Source organism: Echinops telfairi, unplaced genomic scaffold, assembly GCF_000313985.2.
Source record: "Echinops telfairi isolate 266 unplaced genomic scaffold, ASM31398v2 ScPeMD7_38;HRSCAF=143, whole genome shotgun sequence".
NCBI lineage: Eukaryota > Metazoa > Chordata > Mammalia > Afrosoricida > Tenrecidae > Echinops > Echinops telfairi.
The window spans coordinates 328,422-345,898 of record NW_022103936.1 but is presented as its reverse complement, the minus strand read 5'-3'; positions in this window follow the sequence as shown (position 1 = coordinate 345,898).

Sequence of the window (17,477 nt, the reverse complement as noted above, 5' to 3'; positions counted from 1 at the left end):
TACTCTATCCTATAGGGTCATTGTAATTTGAAATCAACTTGATTGAAGTAAGTGTTTTGTTCATTGTGTTATACAAAAGGGAAAGAGGTCAGTTACTTATAAGAAGCATCAGAAGTGTATCGCATTATTATCCCAATGGCTGCAGGGCCTGGCAGTGTTTTGTGCTGTGCTTCCTAGGATCACTATGCGTCAGAAACAACTTGAAGGATCCTAACAACAAAAATTGGACATCTTGAAGGAAGCTGTTGGCCCATAAATCAGAATGTTATAGCTATTGAGACAAACCGAAGAATTAAATATTTAGATTCAATATGCCTCTTTTTGGTATAACTTTTTCAAATTCTTCTTTAACGTATCTGTTTGAAAAAGTTTAGAAAAAATTTGGACAAAATAAAGAAAAGTAACGGTGCACTGTAAAGCGAGAATGGATTTGGGTAAACGTTGCTGGATACATAAATTTTGCAAGATTTATTCTTTAGAAAAATATTTACAAAAAATAATCATGATAGCTTTGCCCAGGATTTCCCCTTAGAGTTGAATTAATGTTACCATTATGCTATGGAAAATCAAAATAGCCAAGGAAAGGTTAATTCTATTTTATTGATATAATTATTGGAAGACTTATGGCAATATTTTTAAACCTATGGGTGTAATTGTTTTTGAACAGCTGTCACTATTCTGAAGTAATATAAAGGCTACTAGATTATTGAATTTCAAATGCGCATGTGTGTGTGTTTGTGTGTATATAGAGTGGTCTTCAAAAAACCTGTTCATTTTATAATTTTTAATTTGGTTCTTAAAGTTAAAATAATTATTTATGGAGGACCTATAATAGGGAAAGCTTTGATAATCTTAGCAGTTATGAACAAGGATGACATTCAACTAATTACACTGTGCTTGCTGAAATATTGCAATGGACCCTTTTCTTTATATGAAAAAATACTCAATTTGAACTCCAATACAGTGCAACTCCCCCCTCCTCAACTTCTCCTCTTGGAAACTTTTGTTTTCCCTATGATCCAACAACTAAAGGGTTAACAGCTGCTGCATCTGGAGGACTCAGGACAATGATCAGATGTCCTTTCAAATTAGTAAGCATTTAAACCTATGTCTATTCAATATTTTGAATGCCAACCCTGGCTGCAAGATATGCGGGGTATTCAAAAAGCTCATGAAAAACTGTCATTGTTTTTTAAATCCATTTTTCTGTGAAATTTTAAAGTCCTTTTATAGATATGACACGATTCTTGCCTCCCAGACATTCATGTCTAGTCATAGAGCTATTGTTGTTGTTAGTTGTTTCTAAGTAGCCCAAGTCACGGCAAGCCCACACACAACTAGACAAAATGCTGCCCAAGTTGTGAATTGGATGGGACTGTTGTGATCCATATGGTTTTCACTATCTTATTTTAAGAAGTAGAGTTCCAGGACTTTATTTCTAGTTCTCCTTAGTCTGGAAGCTTCGCTGGAACCTGTTCAACATCATGGAAACATGAAGTCTCTGCTGACAAATGGGAGGATGGGATACCATCTCAATGACATTCTGGACTTGTAAACATGGTGCTGGGGATGATAGTGGAGGAAGATAATCCTCACATTGGGGATCTGAGGTGACTCCTTAGGGCATATTGTATTTGATGATGAGCCATCAGTCCATATGGGTCAGAGGAGAGGGCATTCTAGCAAAGAAAACAACCTTATTGAACACAGAACACAGTTGTGTATCTAATAAATACAGGGGTATATCTGGAATGTGTGTGATAGGAAATGAATGTAGATTAAGACAGTCACAAAGACAGGTGGACTTTTTAGAGCGGAGTTTCATTTCACTTCCTTTTCAGGGGGAGCCATTGAAGAGTTCTAAGGATAAAATAATCATGAGATAATCTGAGTTTTAGAAAGATAAATCTGGAAACAATATATAAAACAGATGGACAAGGAGAGATAAAGAAGTCAGATCTGGGAGATCATTTAAGGATTTTTGCCAATAATTAAAATCAGGGACTGGCTAACCTTTTCTGTTAATGTCCAAATTGTAAATGTTTTACACTTGTAAGCCATATGGTCTCTGCTGAAGCTACTGAATCTGGCCTTTGTAGAGGGAAAGGAAGCATAGACAAGATCTACATGAATGGCCATGGCCATGTTCCAATAAAACTATAACAAATACTGGCAGCAGACTAAATTTGCCACATGGGCAAGAGTATGTTGACCCTGATTCTAGAACATCAGCTAAATGATCAGCTGTAGTACTGTAAGAAGGCATGGGTTGGGCCATGAGATGCACTTCATCAGCGATCATGGCACATGGATGGTTAAGAACATGTATTCTATGATCTCAGTGACATGAAATATCCAGACAAGTCAAATGTAAAGAGAGCACAGTTTATTTTTGTTTAGCAATGGAACCCTGGTGGTGCTGTCTGGTAAGGTTGGACTGTTAACCACAGGGATTGAGGCTCAAATCCACTAGCCACTCTTCCTTCAAGAGAAAGATGAGGCTATCTGCTCCCATAAAGAGTTATAGTTTCAGAAATCCTATGCAGGGTCTATATGAGTTGGAATCAACTAGGCATTTGTGTGCCTACAGTGGTGAACTCCAATCAAAGTCCATATGTATTCTTCTTTATTATTATTTTATTTTGTTTTTTATCATTTTATTGAGGGCTCTTACAATTCTTATTACAATCCATACATCAATTGTATCAAGCATATGTTGTCATTCTTTCTAGACAATTACTTTTTTTTTCTATACAGGAAGAACCTTTTTTTAAAACTTCTGGCCTTGTAATAAAAGTCAAGCATGATAATTTTAATTGATAGTTAATAGTGGACCAAACTAGGCCAGTGAGGAAAAGAAGAAGGACATTTTCAAGACAAGTGAGAAGGTAGAATGGTCCTGTCACAAGTTAGGCTCCCTGGAAAACAGTCTTGAAAATGGAGTTTAGAATGCAAGATGTTTATTGGGAACTACTTTGGGTAATAAACAACTCTCTCTCTCTCTCTCTCTCTCTCTCTCTCTTTCTTTCTCTCCCGGATGAAAACACAAGTGGAGAAAAAGAGAAGTGCTGTGATGCATTCCCAACAACACAAACCTCAGCCAACCCCCTGGGTGACTCTGGAATTCAGTGATCTCAGTTTAAGGTAAAGGGATCAAGCCTTTATAGTCCCATATTGGTCAGTCATGAGAAGTTGGTTAGCTTCGGAAGGAGGCATGATGTTGGGTGAAGAATGTCTTTTCAGCTCAGGCAACCTGGAAAGATGGCTGAAAAATTAGAGTTATCATACTGCAAGAAAGCAGTAGCTTAAGGAAGAATTCTTGGTTGGCACCTCACAGAACTCACTACAAGTACATTCAATGATGATTAAATATGAAGAGATTAGGGAGAAAAAAAGAGATGAATGTGATCATGGTACTACATGACTCTAAGGAAAATTATGGGATTAACTTTAAAAGAGGAGGAAATCGTAGAGTTAAGTATGAGCTCAATTAAATTGGAAACCAAGCTAGTTTGCTTGAGAAATATATTCACAAAACAAAAATATTTAATAAATCAACCTAGACATAAAAAGATGGATCTAATTTCACATTGTATTATTATAGCAAGAATAAGAAGCAAGAAAAAACAAGGAAGCAAAAAAAGTATAAATTCTATTTTTTTCTTATGGTCCTGGCAGAAATAATGTTGCTGATTGAGATAGTTAAGGTTTATTGTACCAACCTGGATGATAAACTGATGTGGGAATAATCGAACGTCTGAGAGATAAATGGCTCGGTGAGCCTTGCCTTTCTGGTTCTCGGGTCTCTTGCTCTCTGATGGTCCAACCAGGGTGCAGCAGCCTTAGCCAGTTCCCTGCTTTAGCAGGCAAGGCTCACTTCTTGTGAAACATCTCTGAGGAGAAGCCACATGGACCTACCCTGAGGCAGCCCTGGGTACTGGACATTGCGGAGGCCCCTGCCAGTGCTGAGATGCTTACACACTCACTGATTTGGCTTTCCTCATGCAGTTGGCCTCATCGCGTGGGTTTTGTGAGATGGAGGAGGACTTTGTGGATTGGTGTCTGACATATGGGCTGTTGGATTTACGGGGTTGGGCAGCACTGGAGTGGGATGCTTTCTTAATGTACTCTTACCCTTTATATAAAACTCTCTCTTATGTACATATGAATTTCTGTGGATTTGTTTCTCTAGTCTGCCCAGACTAACACACTGATGTCATGTTTTTTAAGACATGATGAAAATTAAGAGTCCCCTTGATAGTTGGAGGCCAGAGAAACACAGGGCTTGTTAAAGGAGTGGTGGTCCTGACTTGGAGGGAAGGGCATGGTCCAGGGGTGCTGGATCCACCTCTTAACTTCCAGGCCACACCCTTTATTGGCCAGGCTCCGCTCCTACTCCCAAAGGCATAGCACCTTGCAGAGGTGCCCTAATTCCTGAACCTCACAAGGCCCATTACTCCTGTGCCTTTTGCAAACTTCTGCATTAGGGGGAAGGTTTTCTGTGCAACCCAAGAGAAAAAAATTGTAAGAGTCCCTCCTGAATAACCATAAAGTGCTATCTCTGGGACAGATAAAAATTAGAATATGTAAAGCTAGCCGCACTGTCCATTACTACAGGATTGGTACGTAACAAGCCGTACAAATGCAATAGTAGGACCTCTTGTTTACTTGGCTAAGTAAAATAGGCAGTGCACTTTCCATTTTTCTCAAGAAATAATTTTGTTTTGCCCAACACTGATAATTAGGAGGAGATTAATGGGCGTATGTGGATAGCATGTATTTAAGTTACAACCATCTTTGAATTCATTCTGATTGCCATAACATAATTCATAAATGAAATTAGGCAAGTTCACAACATACTGCAACACCTGCCGAATCCAGTATTAAGAAAATTAGCTTGTATGTATAAAAATGAAAGGTTGTGTATTGTGATATAAGAAGACCTGGTGGCACGGCAGTTTATTTTTCAACTGCTAATCCAAAAGGTGGTGGTTCCAACTCTCATAGTGGCTTGAGGAGGGAAAGATCAGGTGACTTACTTCCAGCAAGATTATAGCAAAGAATCAAGAAACTGATAATGTGCCCCAGTAGTGGACCAGGGATTCATATAAATCTTAGATATATGAATGGATTTTGAGCTTCAGCCTAACTCTAAGGCCTAATATAAGAAAAAATTAGTTCTTATTACTGGGTACTGTTGAATACTTGCCTTCATGACATCATCTCTGGAGAAAGGAGGGCTATAGCAAACTGTGGTGAAGAAATCACATGGGGCCCAGGTCTCAGAAAGAATAGCAACTTAGGTCTTAAAGACTTGTCTTAAAACAAGCAGGCATCTAAGTGATAAGTCAGCTAAATCCACGAAGAAGGAGCACACCAGCCTGTGTAATCCAAGGATTGTAAATAACAAAATCCAAAAACAAAAGAGATAATTGTATTAGGACCTAACTTCTGCGCACCCAGTTTGTAGAAGGGTATGGTGACAATGAAAGCCCAAAATGCGTCCACAAAGGTCCCCATATATATTAAGCCTCCACTGAATTCTCTTGGACCACTGGCCAGGAATATGGATAATCTTATTTTCAGATAGAGTACATTGAAAAGTAGATTACTGAAGATAAACAATCACACAAACACATTATTACCTCATTACCTTAGAGTCGATTGTGACACATAATGACCCCATAGGACAGGGTAGAACCATCTCTGTGGGTGCAGATCTTGTGGTCAGCAGCCCAAACATGTAACCACGGTGCCACCAGGGCTCCCAACTGCAGATACTATTAGGTTAAAATTTAACATCTTATCCTTTGTTTTCCTTTATATATTTATAACTTGTTCTAATCTTTATTATTTTTTTGCCTTTTTTGGATTGAGGTTTTCTGATGTTTTAATTTGTTACTGCTGTTGTTGCTTAATATGATTTTCTTCATATGAAATCCAGGATAGGTAAATCTACAGAGATGGTCAGAAGACTAATAGCTCCTTCAGACTATGACAGGGCATGTTAGGCGGAAATGGGGAACTAATAATAATGAATACAAGAATGAATAAAATTATCTAAAATGGATGTGGCAACAATTGTGCTACTCTTTTTAATACATTTCAAACATTGAATTGTATGGTACATGAATTGCATGTCAATAAAATATTCACAGCAATGGAGGCCATGCCGAGGCATAGCAACCCTGTAGGACAGGGTAGAACTGCTCCTGGAGCTTTCTGAGACAATAACTCTTTACAGGAGTTGAAGGCCCCATCTTTCCCCCGTGGAGTGGCTGGTTGTTTTGAACTGTTGACCTTGCAGTTATCAGCCCAGCTTGTGACCACAACACCACCAGGGATCCCATCAATATAAATGTTAAGTAAAAACATTTAAAAGACTACAGTGAATAAAACCTTATGAGGCAGTTCAACTCAGTCACCATGACTCAAATTTGACTCTATGGCACAAAAGGACAAAAATAATAAGGCAGTATAACCTGCATATCAGTTTTCTAATGACTCACTCTAATTAATCTGCATAGAGATCAGATATGTGTGAGCTGTGGTTGTGACCTGGGAGTTCTAAGTTCCTTTTGTATATATTACATGAATCAATGTGGTGCCTTTCAACTTGTGAATATCAGGGCTATAATATACCTTAAAAAGAAAATTTTAATCAAAAGCATGAAGTGTCTTATACAATGCATTCAGGGACTCCTTTCTATGTGACCGGTTACCTGCCTCCAGGCCTATATGCTGGGTAAAGTATGGAGTTCGGAACCTATTTTCTGACACAGATCCCTTTGTTAGTCTAAGAAGAATTATATTCAAACTACCATTTATATATAAAGAAAAAAGATCGTTATAGCAAAGGAAACAAGTAGTTTTGAGACAGAATTGCCAAAATAAAAATAAAACATATTTATGATGTGGGAACAAATATGCTCCTTAAAACATGAAACAAAAAGATGTAGTGAGAATTCACATCATTTCCATAATTTTGAGGCAGTGGTGCCTATAAATGACATCTCATGATATATGCCCATATGGTCTAGGATTTGAAAATAGCTGGGCTGCCTATTGGTGACAGCGTTCTAGGTATTACTGAGGTTAGTTATCTCCATTAATACTGTATATACCTGTGTATAAGCCGAGTTTTTCTGCACATTTTTAATGCAGTTGTTGTGGTAAAATTAGATGCCTCGGCTGATAGTCGGGTCAACTTGTACTCGACTATGTACGCCACTTTAGGAAAAAGACACATTTAAGTTAAAGGTTACTGAAAACATAAATGTTCCTTTTTCATTTACTCTGCACACCTAAAGCCCATATTCAGAACTCCCGGGGCCTCACAGATAACAGGTTAGAAACCCGTGGAAAGATCTGCTCTACTCTCTTCCTCTGGGGCTATGATTGTGGTGAGTTGGATATTACTATATCAGCTCAGTGGTCCCTGCACACACTCCACATCTATGAAATGACCCCTGAGAGCATTGCTTTTATGTGTGGAAGGCCAGATGGTAAAGGGATATAAATGCCAAGACAGGAAGCTGAGTCTTTAATTCATAGACATTTTCTTCCAGTCTGTGATGCATTTCTGATAGCAAGCTGGCATGATGGGAGTGGTTTTAGCTTTAAAACTCTGTTAGTGGTGCTCAGCATAGTTGGAAGTAGAAGAGAGGGGTGGGTAAAGCATGGAGAGGAAGCAGGAGCTATGTTGGGGCATTACTGTCATTGTACAGTCTTAAGAATGAAGAATGAGGTAGCAGGTGGTGTTATTACTAAAATGTGATGAATGCAGAATTTGTAGACTAGGAAGCTAAAGCTCTCCCTTGTAATATCCCCAAGATAGGTAAATATGAAAATTGCAATCCACACAGGTTCAGGGACATGAAAAGGAGGAAGAGATCTGGGAAGGACACGTTGTGACTCTGGTTTTAAGTGTTCCTTGTTTGATTTGTTGGTTGAGTTAATGTCCACGAGGATCTTGTTAAGGTGAAACGGGAACCCCAAGGGACTGAGCTGGTGATCTAGGTTGGAGTTATCTGGGACGTGGTCCTATTTGGGTTTGTGAGTATGTTTGGTCATCTGTGGGACAATGTGCAAATGAGAGATGAGCAGAGAACTGAAGGAAGAAAAAACATCTAGAGTTTTCAAGGTATCACTATTGCTATCACATTGTGGAGAGCCAAGAAAAGTGAAGAGAATCTACGATGCCTGGAAACAATTAGATCAAAGAACTAATGGACCACGTGTACCCCATTTTCTACCACCTTGAAACCTGAGCCTCGTGCCATACATAATCTTATGCTTGAACTGTCAAATTCCTCTCATGGTTCTACTTTCAGCCAAACAACAGACAGGCATACAAAGTGAATAATGAAGCCAGCAATGTACAAACGCACTAGATCAAACAGCAACAACAACAAAAACAAAATCTTGATGTTTTGGAGATGAGGGCAGAAAATTTCAAAGAAATAGAAGACAAAATTTGACATAGGTAAGGGACAAGAGACATTCAAGAGAGGAATGAAACCTCTCCCAATTCATATGCTACTGTTTTCCGCATCTTTATTTTTATTTATTTAAAAAAATCATTTTATTGGAGGCTCAGACAACTCTTATCATAATCCATATATCCATCCATTGTGTCAAGCACATTTGTACATTCGTTGCCCTCATCATTCTCAAAATATTTGCTCTACACTTAAAACCTTGATATCAGCTCCTCATTTCCCCCCTCTCTTCCTGTAGCCCCTCCCTCATGAACCCTTGATAATTTAGAAATTATTATTATTTTGGCATGTCTTATACTGTCTGATGTCTCCCTTCACCCACCTTTCTGTTTCCATCCCCATGGGAGGAGGCTATATGTAGATCCTTATAATCGGTTCCCCCTTTATAACCCACCCTCTGGTATCCCCACTCTCACTACTGGTCCTGAAGGGATCAAATTGTGACTTTTTAAAATGTTGTTCAGATTAGCCCACGTGTTTCTTTTTTTAAGTTTCTTTTTTCTCAACATAGTTTTTGAATTTCAGACCTTATTTTATTTTCCATTTAAAGGGCATTCTTTAAATGTGCCTATGATGAAGATATATTTGTTGTACACTCTGTCAGTTTAGGTATGTCTTTTTCCTCTTGTTCTTGAAATGTACTTTCACAGGGTATAGAACCATACATCTATATGGTATCTTTGGAACTATTCCACTGATTAGGGGGTTTTCATTGTTCTTAAGTAGTTGGTGTTCAACCTAACTGTTGATTCATTGCATGTTTTCTTTCCAACTGTCTTAAAACATTCTGGGTTTTGTATTTTTAATTTTCAATCTTATGTGTCTATGATTGAAACACAGGTGTGCATGCACAGCACATACACAAAAACACACTAAATAACTGGGCTGTTCAAATTGAGAATTGATGTCTTTGGTTCTAGAAAATTGCCAAGTGCTATCATTTTCGATATAGCCTCTTTTACATCTGCCTAATTTCTCTGAAACTCTGATCAGACATATTTAGAAACTTTTCGATTTATCTCTCTTTTATATTTAGTTATTTCCACTCTGGGTTACACTCTGGTTAATCTTTTTCAGAAAGTCATTTTTATAACTCCCTCTTTAATAGCATCTACTTTGTAGGGTGTATAATTTTTACCATTAAATCTGTCATTATTTGACATTTTCACATGTGATTCCTTCTAAGGATGATTTTTATTTATATCTGCCACAGCTGTGGGAAACGCTTTACATTAAACAGTTAATTCAGGCATCTGGATGCCTCATATGTTTTGTGAATTGTAGGTCCAAATCCATGTATGTGTGTGTTTTTTCATCCCAAACTTTGTTTCATGAATACTAATTATACCCCATAAAAATTAAGAAGTCATTCAGGCCACCACAGAGAAGATGTGCAAAAACAGTCCCAGTAATGAATGACTACTGTATACTTTCATAATTTCTCATTTTAAAAGTGCTGTGTGTTTGTATATGTGTTGAGTAGGAAATTTTCAAGTTTATTTTACTAGAAACATCTTTTAAAAACATATCACTATAAATGGCTGATACTATCTGGTTTTAGACAAAGGAATCCAAATTTACCTCTTTGGCAATGTCTGCTGTTCATCTATCAAAATAAATGTAGGATTTTGTGAAATACTTCTGAGTACAATTGCAATTTTTGTTTTTACCTTTCTTCTTTGCATCCACCAAACCAATAAAAACCAAACTCACTGCCATTGAATTGATTCTGACTCATAGCAGCTCTAAAGGACAATGCAGAACTGCCCCTGTGAGTTTAAGGGTGTGCCAGTTACATAACCTGGTGTCAATTTGAGGATTAAGAGTGTAGGGGGTAGAGTCTAGCCTGTCAATCAGGATATACCCAATGAGACCTCTGTGTGGGCATGGCCTTCTCCTGAGGATTCTGGGAACTCCTGTATTTCATCCTTGGAGCCGGGATACTCTCTCTCTCTCTCTGCTTATTCCCTGCCAGACATCCCTGTGGAGAAGACACATAGTGAAACTGATGCAGTCCGACCTCTGGAGCCTGAGAAGCCACGTGGAGACCCCTGCAAGTGCTGAGATGCTTAGAATGCCACTGGATCCACAATACTTCCCACCCACTGGCCTGTGATCTTCCTGCATTCAGCATCATTGCAAGTGTTTTGTGAGTTTGAAAAAGACTTAATAGAATGGTATAGGACATATGGGCTAATATTGAACTTATAGACTTGATCTGGATTGTGCTGGGATGTTTTCTCAATACTCAACTGCTCTTATAAATAAAGTTCTTTCCTATACACATATGAGTCTCTATAAATTTGTTTTTCTAGTATATCCTGACAAACACAAAGGGACTGTGACTCTTTACATGAGTAGAAAACCCTCAGAGAAACTGGTGGTTTGCAACTACTGACCTTATGGTTAGCAGCCCAACCAATTAGCACTGCACCACCAGGGTTCCTCCTTTCCTTTTTCTGTGCCTTTTTATTTGTGACAAAAAGAAAGGGAAGGAGGGAGGAAAGTAGAAAGGAGGCAGGGACGGAGGGAGGAATCAAGGAAGCAAGGAAAGAGAGAAATACATAAATACCGAAGAAAAAGTCAGGAACTAAGACCTCTTTCCATTGGCTTTGATGTTGATGGAGGTTCCACTGGGGAATTCTATGAAATATATTTTATTATGTTATAATTTCTTTAGATGCATTAGGAAAATTCAAACTGTATGAGTTCAAAATGTTGTTCAGGGCATGGCCACCTAAAGTTATTTCTGACCATCATATAACCAGACTATTTTTATATAGCCTTTACTTACAGTACCAAGTGTTCAGAAATTACAGATCACAGCATGGACTCAGTTTAATGCAAGCACCAAGGTGCTTTAACTCTGTTTATTTTACACTAGAAAGCAAAATAGAAAAGACCCATGATTAAGGTGCTTTCCAGTCACATTAGTAAATTTATTTTGCACCTGGACCATTCTCCCTTATTATCCATGACCTTTGATAGTCATGAATAGTCATTTAAGCTGGTTGCTCCAGAAAATAAGTAACAATGACCAATTTTGAGGTAGTCAAAAAATTACCTAGTATTTGGTTTAACACCAGTCCTGAGTGCTTTCTTACTTGCTGAAAAGCACTTGTGTTCATTTAGCTCCAAACGACCATGAATTATGGCTAAGATGCACTTTAAACATTTGCAATTCACAAGTCAGCACACTGAAATGAGATCTATTATGGCATTGGCACAAGAAAGCTTCATCTGAATAATTGCAAGCAAGTTTATGTTCATTTTTGGTAAAGGCGCAATATAAGAAAACTTCTGTCTAATGTCTAAATAAAATGTTTAATGTGTACACAATACACTTGTTCTTATGTTAGGCCTACATTAAAACAAGCTAGAAGACATTTTTATAGTCAGCATTCTGCCATCTTCTGAAATGATGAACTCTACATAAAGATATTTATTGCCGGTTGTCATCTTTAAAATGACAAATTCATTTCAATATTTGATTTCTAATATTATGTCTGATGAGAAGCACTGCTTGCCATGAATGATTTTAGACTGTGAAAATAAGCAAAAGTGATTGTTCTTGCTAGGTGCTATTAAGTCTGTTCCTACTCATAACGACCCAATAGACCAGCAGTTCTCAACTTATGGGTCGTGACCCCTTTGGGGGTCGAATGACCCTTTCATAGGGGTCGCCTGATTCATAAAAGTAGAAAAATTACAGTTATGAAGTAGCAAAGAAAATAATTCTATGGTTGTGGGGGTCATCACAACATGAGGAACTGTATTCAAGAGTCGCAGGATTAGGAAGGTTGAGAACTGCTGCTATAGACAATAGAAGGAAATATTGCCTGGTCTTACGCCACCCTGAGTCCATCGTTGCAGACACTATGCCATCCATCATATTGAGGATCTTCTTTTGCACTAATCCTTTACTTTACCAAGGATGATGTGCTTCTCCCAGGACTGGTCCCTCCTGGTTATATGTCTTGAGTACATGAGACAGAGTCTCACCATCCTTCCTTCAAAGAAACACTGTGGCTGGACTTCTTCCAAGACATTTGTTTGCTCTTCTGGCAGCCCATGGTACTTTCAATATTCTTCTCTAACACCATCATTCATACCCCCTCAACTGCTCTTCTTCGTCATTGTCCAGCTTTCCCATGCATATGAGGCGACTGAAAGTAGCATGGCTTGTGTCGGGTGTACTTCATTCCTCAAAGTGGCATTTTTTGGTTTTGTAATTTGAAGCCTGAGATTTTCTTCAATTCTTTTAGCTTGATACATGTGAGCATGTTCTTCTTTCTGGATTTTCTAACTCCAGGTTATTGCAAATATCATTATAATGCTTTGCAGTGCCTTCTTCAGCTGTCCTTTAAATCTCCTCAGCTCTATTAATTCATCATTTCTTCCATTCAGTTTCGCTACTCTGTGTTCAAGAGCAAGTTTCATAGTCTCCTCTAATATCCAGTTTGATCTTTTCTTTTTTCCTGTCTTTTTAATGATAAAAAGACAGATGTCATCTGACAACACTTCTGATTTTTGATTCAATTCTAATTTTGAGATGGTCTCTAAATTCAGGAGGAATATACTCAAACTTGCACTTTATTTCTTATGGACTAGTTTTAAATTTTCCTCAGCTTCAACTTCAGCTTGCATATGAGCAATTGTTGGTCTATTCTGTAGTAAGTTTTGGGCCTGTTCTGACTGGTAATATTAAGCTTCTCCATCGTCTCTTTCCATAGATGTTATTGAATTGATTTCTGTGTACTCCATCTGGCAAGATCCAAGAATCTAATCATTTATTTTATTGATAAACTGTACTTCCAGTTAATAGGCCATTGGCTTAAAATATTCTATCATATGATTTCTGACATAATTTCTATCTCCAATGCCATATTTTCTAATTATTGATCCTGTTCTTTGTTTTCTGGTTTGACATTCCAATGATCAGTAATCCATCTTGATTACATGTTAGGTCAATATAAACCAAAGAAGCTGGTAAAAATATTTGATTTTTTAGCAGTTGGCATTAATGGATGATATCTAAATTTAAATGATAGTTGTATTAACTTGTCTTCCTTATACACACATGGCTATTAACCTGTCACTGGCAGCATTGTATTTCAGCATAGATCTTGAAATGCTGTTTTTGACTATGAATGTGGTATCATTTCTCTTTAAATTTTAATTCCTGACACAGTAGACCATATGATTTTCTGATTTAAGATTGTCAATGCCTAGGATATTGAGATTAAACTCACTAATGCCTAGGATATTGAGTTTACCAATTGTTACATTTTATTTTTGACAGCTTCCAATTTTCCTAGATTCATACTTTGTACCTTCTATGTTCCAATTACTAACAAATGTTTCTTCTCACATTGAGTCCTACAACATCAGGAATTTGCGATCCTAAAAGTTTTACTCCATTGATACAACTAAGGGAAACTGTACTTTAAGGAAAGGAGCCCTGGTGTTCTGTGGGTTAATTGTCGGGCCACTAACCATAACCAACAGTTCAAACTCACCAGCCACTCTTATCTTTTCTGAAGAAAGATAAGGCAGTTGCTTCCATAAAGATTTACAGTCTCACAAATCCTACATAGGGCTATTATGAGTCAGAATTGACAGTGAGTTTTGTACTTTAAGGAGGCATCTACACTTCAGCCTTATTTGGCGTTCCTTCCTATCTCCTATCTGAAGGGCTTTTATTCCAGCAGTATATCATACAATAATCCATTGCTATTCATAAGTTTTCACTCGGCAATTTTTTTTTCAGAAGTAGGTTACCAGGTCCTCTTCCCAGTTTGTCTCAGTCTGGAAGCTCTGCTAAAAGTTGTGCCTCATAAGTGATCTTACTGTTATTTGAAATACCGGTGGCGTCATTTCTAGCAGAAGCCCTGGTGGCATAGTTGTTATGTGATGGGCTAACTGCAAGGTCAGCAGGTAAAAATTACCAGCTGCTCCATGGGAGAAAGATGAGGCTTTCTACTCCTGCAAGAGTAACAGGAAGCTGGTCAGTTCTACCGTGCCCTATGGGGTTGCTATGTGTCGGCATCAACTCAATGGCAGGGAGTGAGTGAATTATAGCTTCCAACATGACAGCAACACACAAGCCCCATAGTAAAACAATCTGACAGGTAAATGGTGGTGAGAAAAAGTAGTACTATTTAAATTTTCTTTTAAACTTTTGGCAGGATATTGATTCTATCCACCACACCATGCTAACAACTGTGTACTTTTTTGTTCGTTTGCTTTTGTTATTATTCCTTATTAAGGTATATGAAATACATAGATCTTAAGGGTACATTTTTCATCAATTTCCACAAATGTATACATTCACCTGACCCACAACTTATCTAACTATAGAGCTTTACCATCATCCCAAAAGGACCCTCTTGACTCTTCTGAGTAATTTCCCACCTACTGGCCTGTGATCTTCCAACATTTGGCGTCAGTGCATGTGTTGCATGAATCTGAAGAGGAACTTACAGACTGGTATTGGACATATGGACTAATATCAGACTCACGGACTTGATATGGACTGCGATGTTTTCCTAATACAAAAATACTCTTTTATATAATTGTATATAATTGTGTGCCACAAAGTGTCTGGGCTAGTCTGAGTTAACTAGATAATTTGTTTATCTAGTTAACTCAGACTAGCACAGACAATCGACAATAAGGGAAAGAGGACAGCACAAAATGATCAAGGCAAAGTAAGACACTTTGTGGCACACAAGAATTTAAGTTCAACTTTTGCATGCACAATGATGAAATTATATTAATGACAACTATATACAAATGGATACACAGGTAGCCCTGCAAACTGAGCCTGTGCTTTGGTGGTGAGTAGTGACTGGGGTCTTCAGAGTCTGTGTGATGTCATCTAAGATGCAAGTGGTGTTTTCTCCCAGTCTGGAACCAAAAAAAAGAGTGAAGAAAATTTTAAAAATATCTGGAAACAATTTGTCCAAAGGAACCCCAGCTTCCACCAGCCTGAGATAGAAGAACTAGATCATGCCATCCTCCACTGCCAATTGCTCTGAAAGGGATCACAAAAGGAGGCCCTGGTTGCTGTTAGGTTGTTGTTAGGTACCATTGAGTCAATTCCCACCCATAGTAACCCTATGCACAATAGAACAAAACAATGCCTGGTCCCGAGCCATCCTCACAATTGCTCCTGTTTGAGCCCCCAACTGCTGCAGTCACGGCGTCAGCCCACCTTCTTTTCCACTGTCTCTCCACTTTACCGAATGCAATGTCCTTCTCCAGGGATTGGTATCTCTTCACAACATATCCAAAGTATGTAAGGCTTAGTCTTACCATCCTTGCCTCCAAGGAGTACTCTGGCTCTACTTCTTCAAAGACAGAGTGGTTCAGCAGTCCATGGTAATTTCAATATTGTTTATCACTGCACCAATGCAAATGTATCAATCCTTCTTTGGTCTTCCTTATTGGTCTCCTTTATTTGGTCCAACTTCCACATGCATAGGAGGCAAGTGAAAATGCCATGGCTTGGGTGAGGCACACCTTAGTCCTCAAAGTAACATCCTTGCTTCTTCAGTATTCTAAAGAGGTCTTGTGCAGCAGATTGACCCAAGGCAACTCTTCTTTTGATCTATTGACTGCTGCTTCCATGAGCATTGATTGTCAATCCAAACAAGATGAAATCCTTGACAATTTCAACCTTTTTCCCATTTATCATGATGTTACCAATTGGTACAGTTGTGAGGATTTTGGATTTCTTCACATTGAATTGTAATCCATATTGAAGACTGCAATCTTTGATCTTCATCAGCAAATGTTTCAAGTTCTCCTCACTTTCAGTAAGCAAGGTTGTATCATCTGCATATTGCAGGTTGTTAATTAGACTTTCTCCAATCCTGATGCCACGTTCTTCTTTATATAAACTAGCCTCTAGATTGAGTAAATATGGTGAAAGTATACCACTATATCTTACACATTTCCTGATTTTAAACCATGTATTATTCCCTTGTTCTGTTCACACAATTGCCTCTGGATCCATGTAAGTTCCAAGGAGTACAATGAAGTGCTCTGGAATTCCCATTGTTTTAATGTCCTCAGGTTAGTTATGACCCATAGAGTTGAATGCCTTGGCACAATTAATAAAACACAAGTAAACAACTTTCTGGTATTCTCTGCTTTCAGTCAAGATCCACCTGAATCCAACTTGAACCTCTGACAGTTCCCTGTTAAAGTATTGCTGCAACCATTGATGGATGATCTTCAGCAAGGTTTTACTTGCATATGACATCAATGATATTGTTCTATAATTTTTGCATTTCTTTGGAAAGGGTACACATATGAATTTCTTCCAGTTAGTTGGCCAGGTAGTTGTCTTCCAAATTTCCTAACGTAGACTCACAGTGCTTCTAGTGTTTCACCACCTTGTTGAAACATTTCAATTGGAATTCCATCAATTTCTGGAGCCTTGTTTTGGGCTAATGCTTTCAGGGCAGCTTGAAATTCTTCCTTCAGCACTATTGCTTCCTGTTCATATGCTACCTTCTTAAATGGTGGAATGTCAAATAACTGTTTGTGGTAAAGTGACTTTGTGTATTCTTTCCATCATCTTTGACTATTCCTGCATCATTCAACATTTTTCCCATAGAATTTTTAAATATTACAGCTAGAATCTTGAATATTTTCTTGAGTCCTTTCAGTTTCTGATATGATGAGCCTTTTCTTCCTTTTTCATTTTCTAATTCTAAGTCTTTGCACATTTCATTATAATATTTGACTTCGTTTTCTCAAGCTGCCCTTTGAAATTTTCTATTCAGCTCTTTGACTTCATCCTTCTATTTACTTTAGCTACTATAAGATTAAAAGCAAATTTCAGAGCCTCTTCTGACACCCACTTTGATGTTTTCTTTCTTTCCTGCCTTTCCAATGACCTTTTTTGCTTTCTTTATGAATAATGTTCTTGATGTCTTTCCACAGCTTGAGTCTTCTGTCATTGGT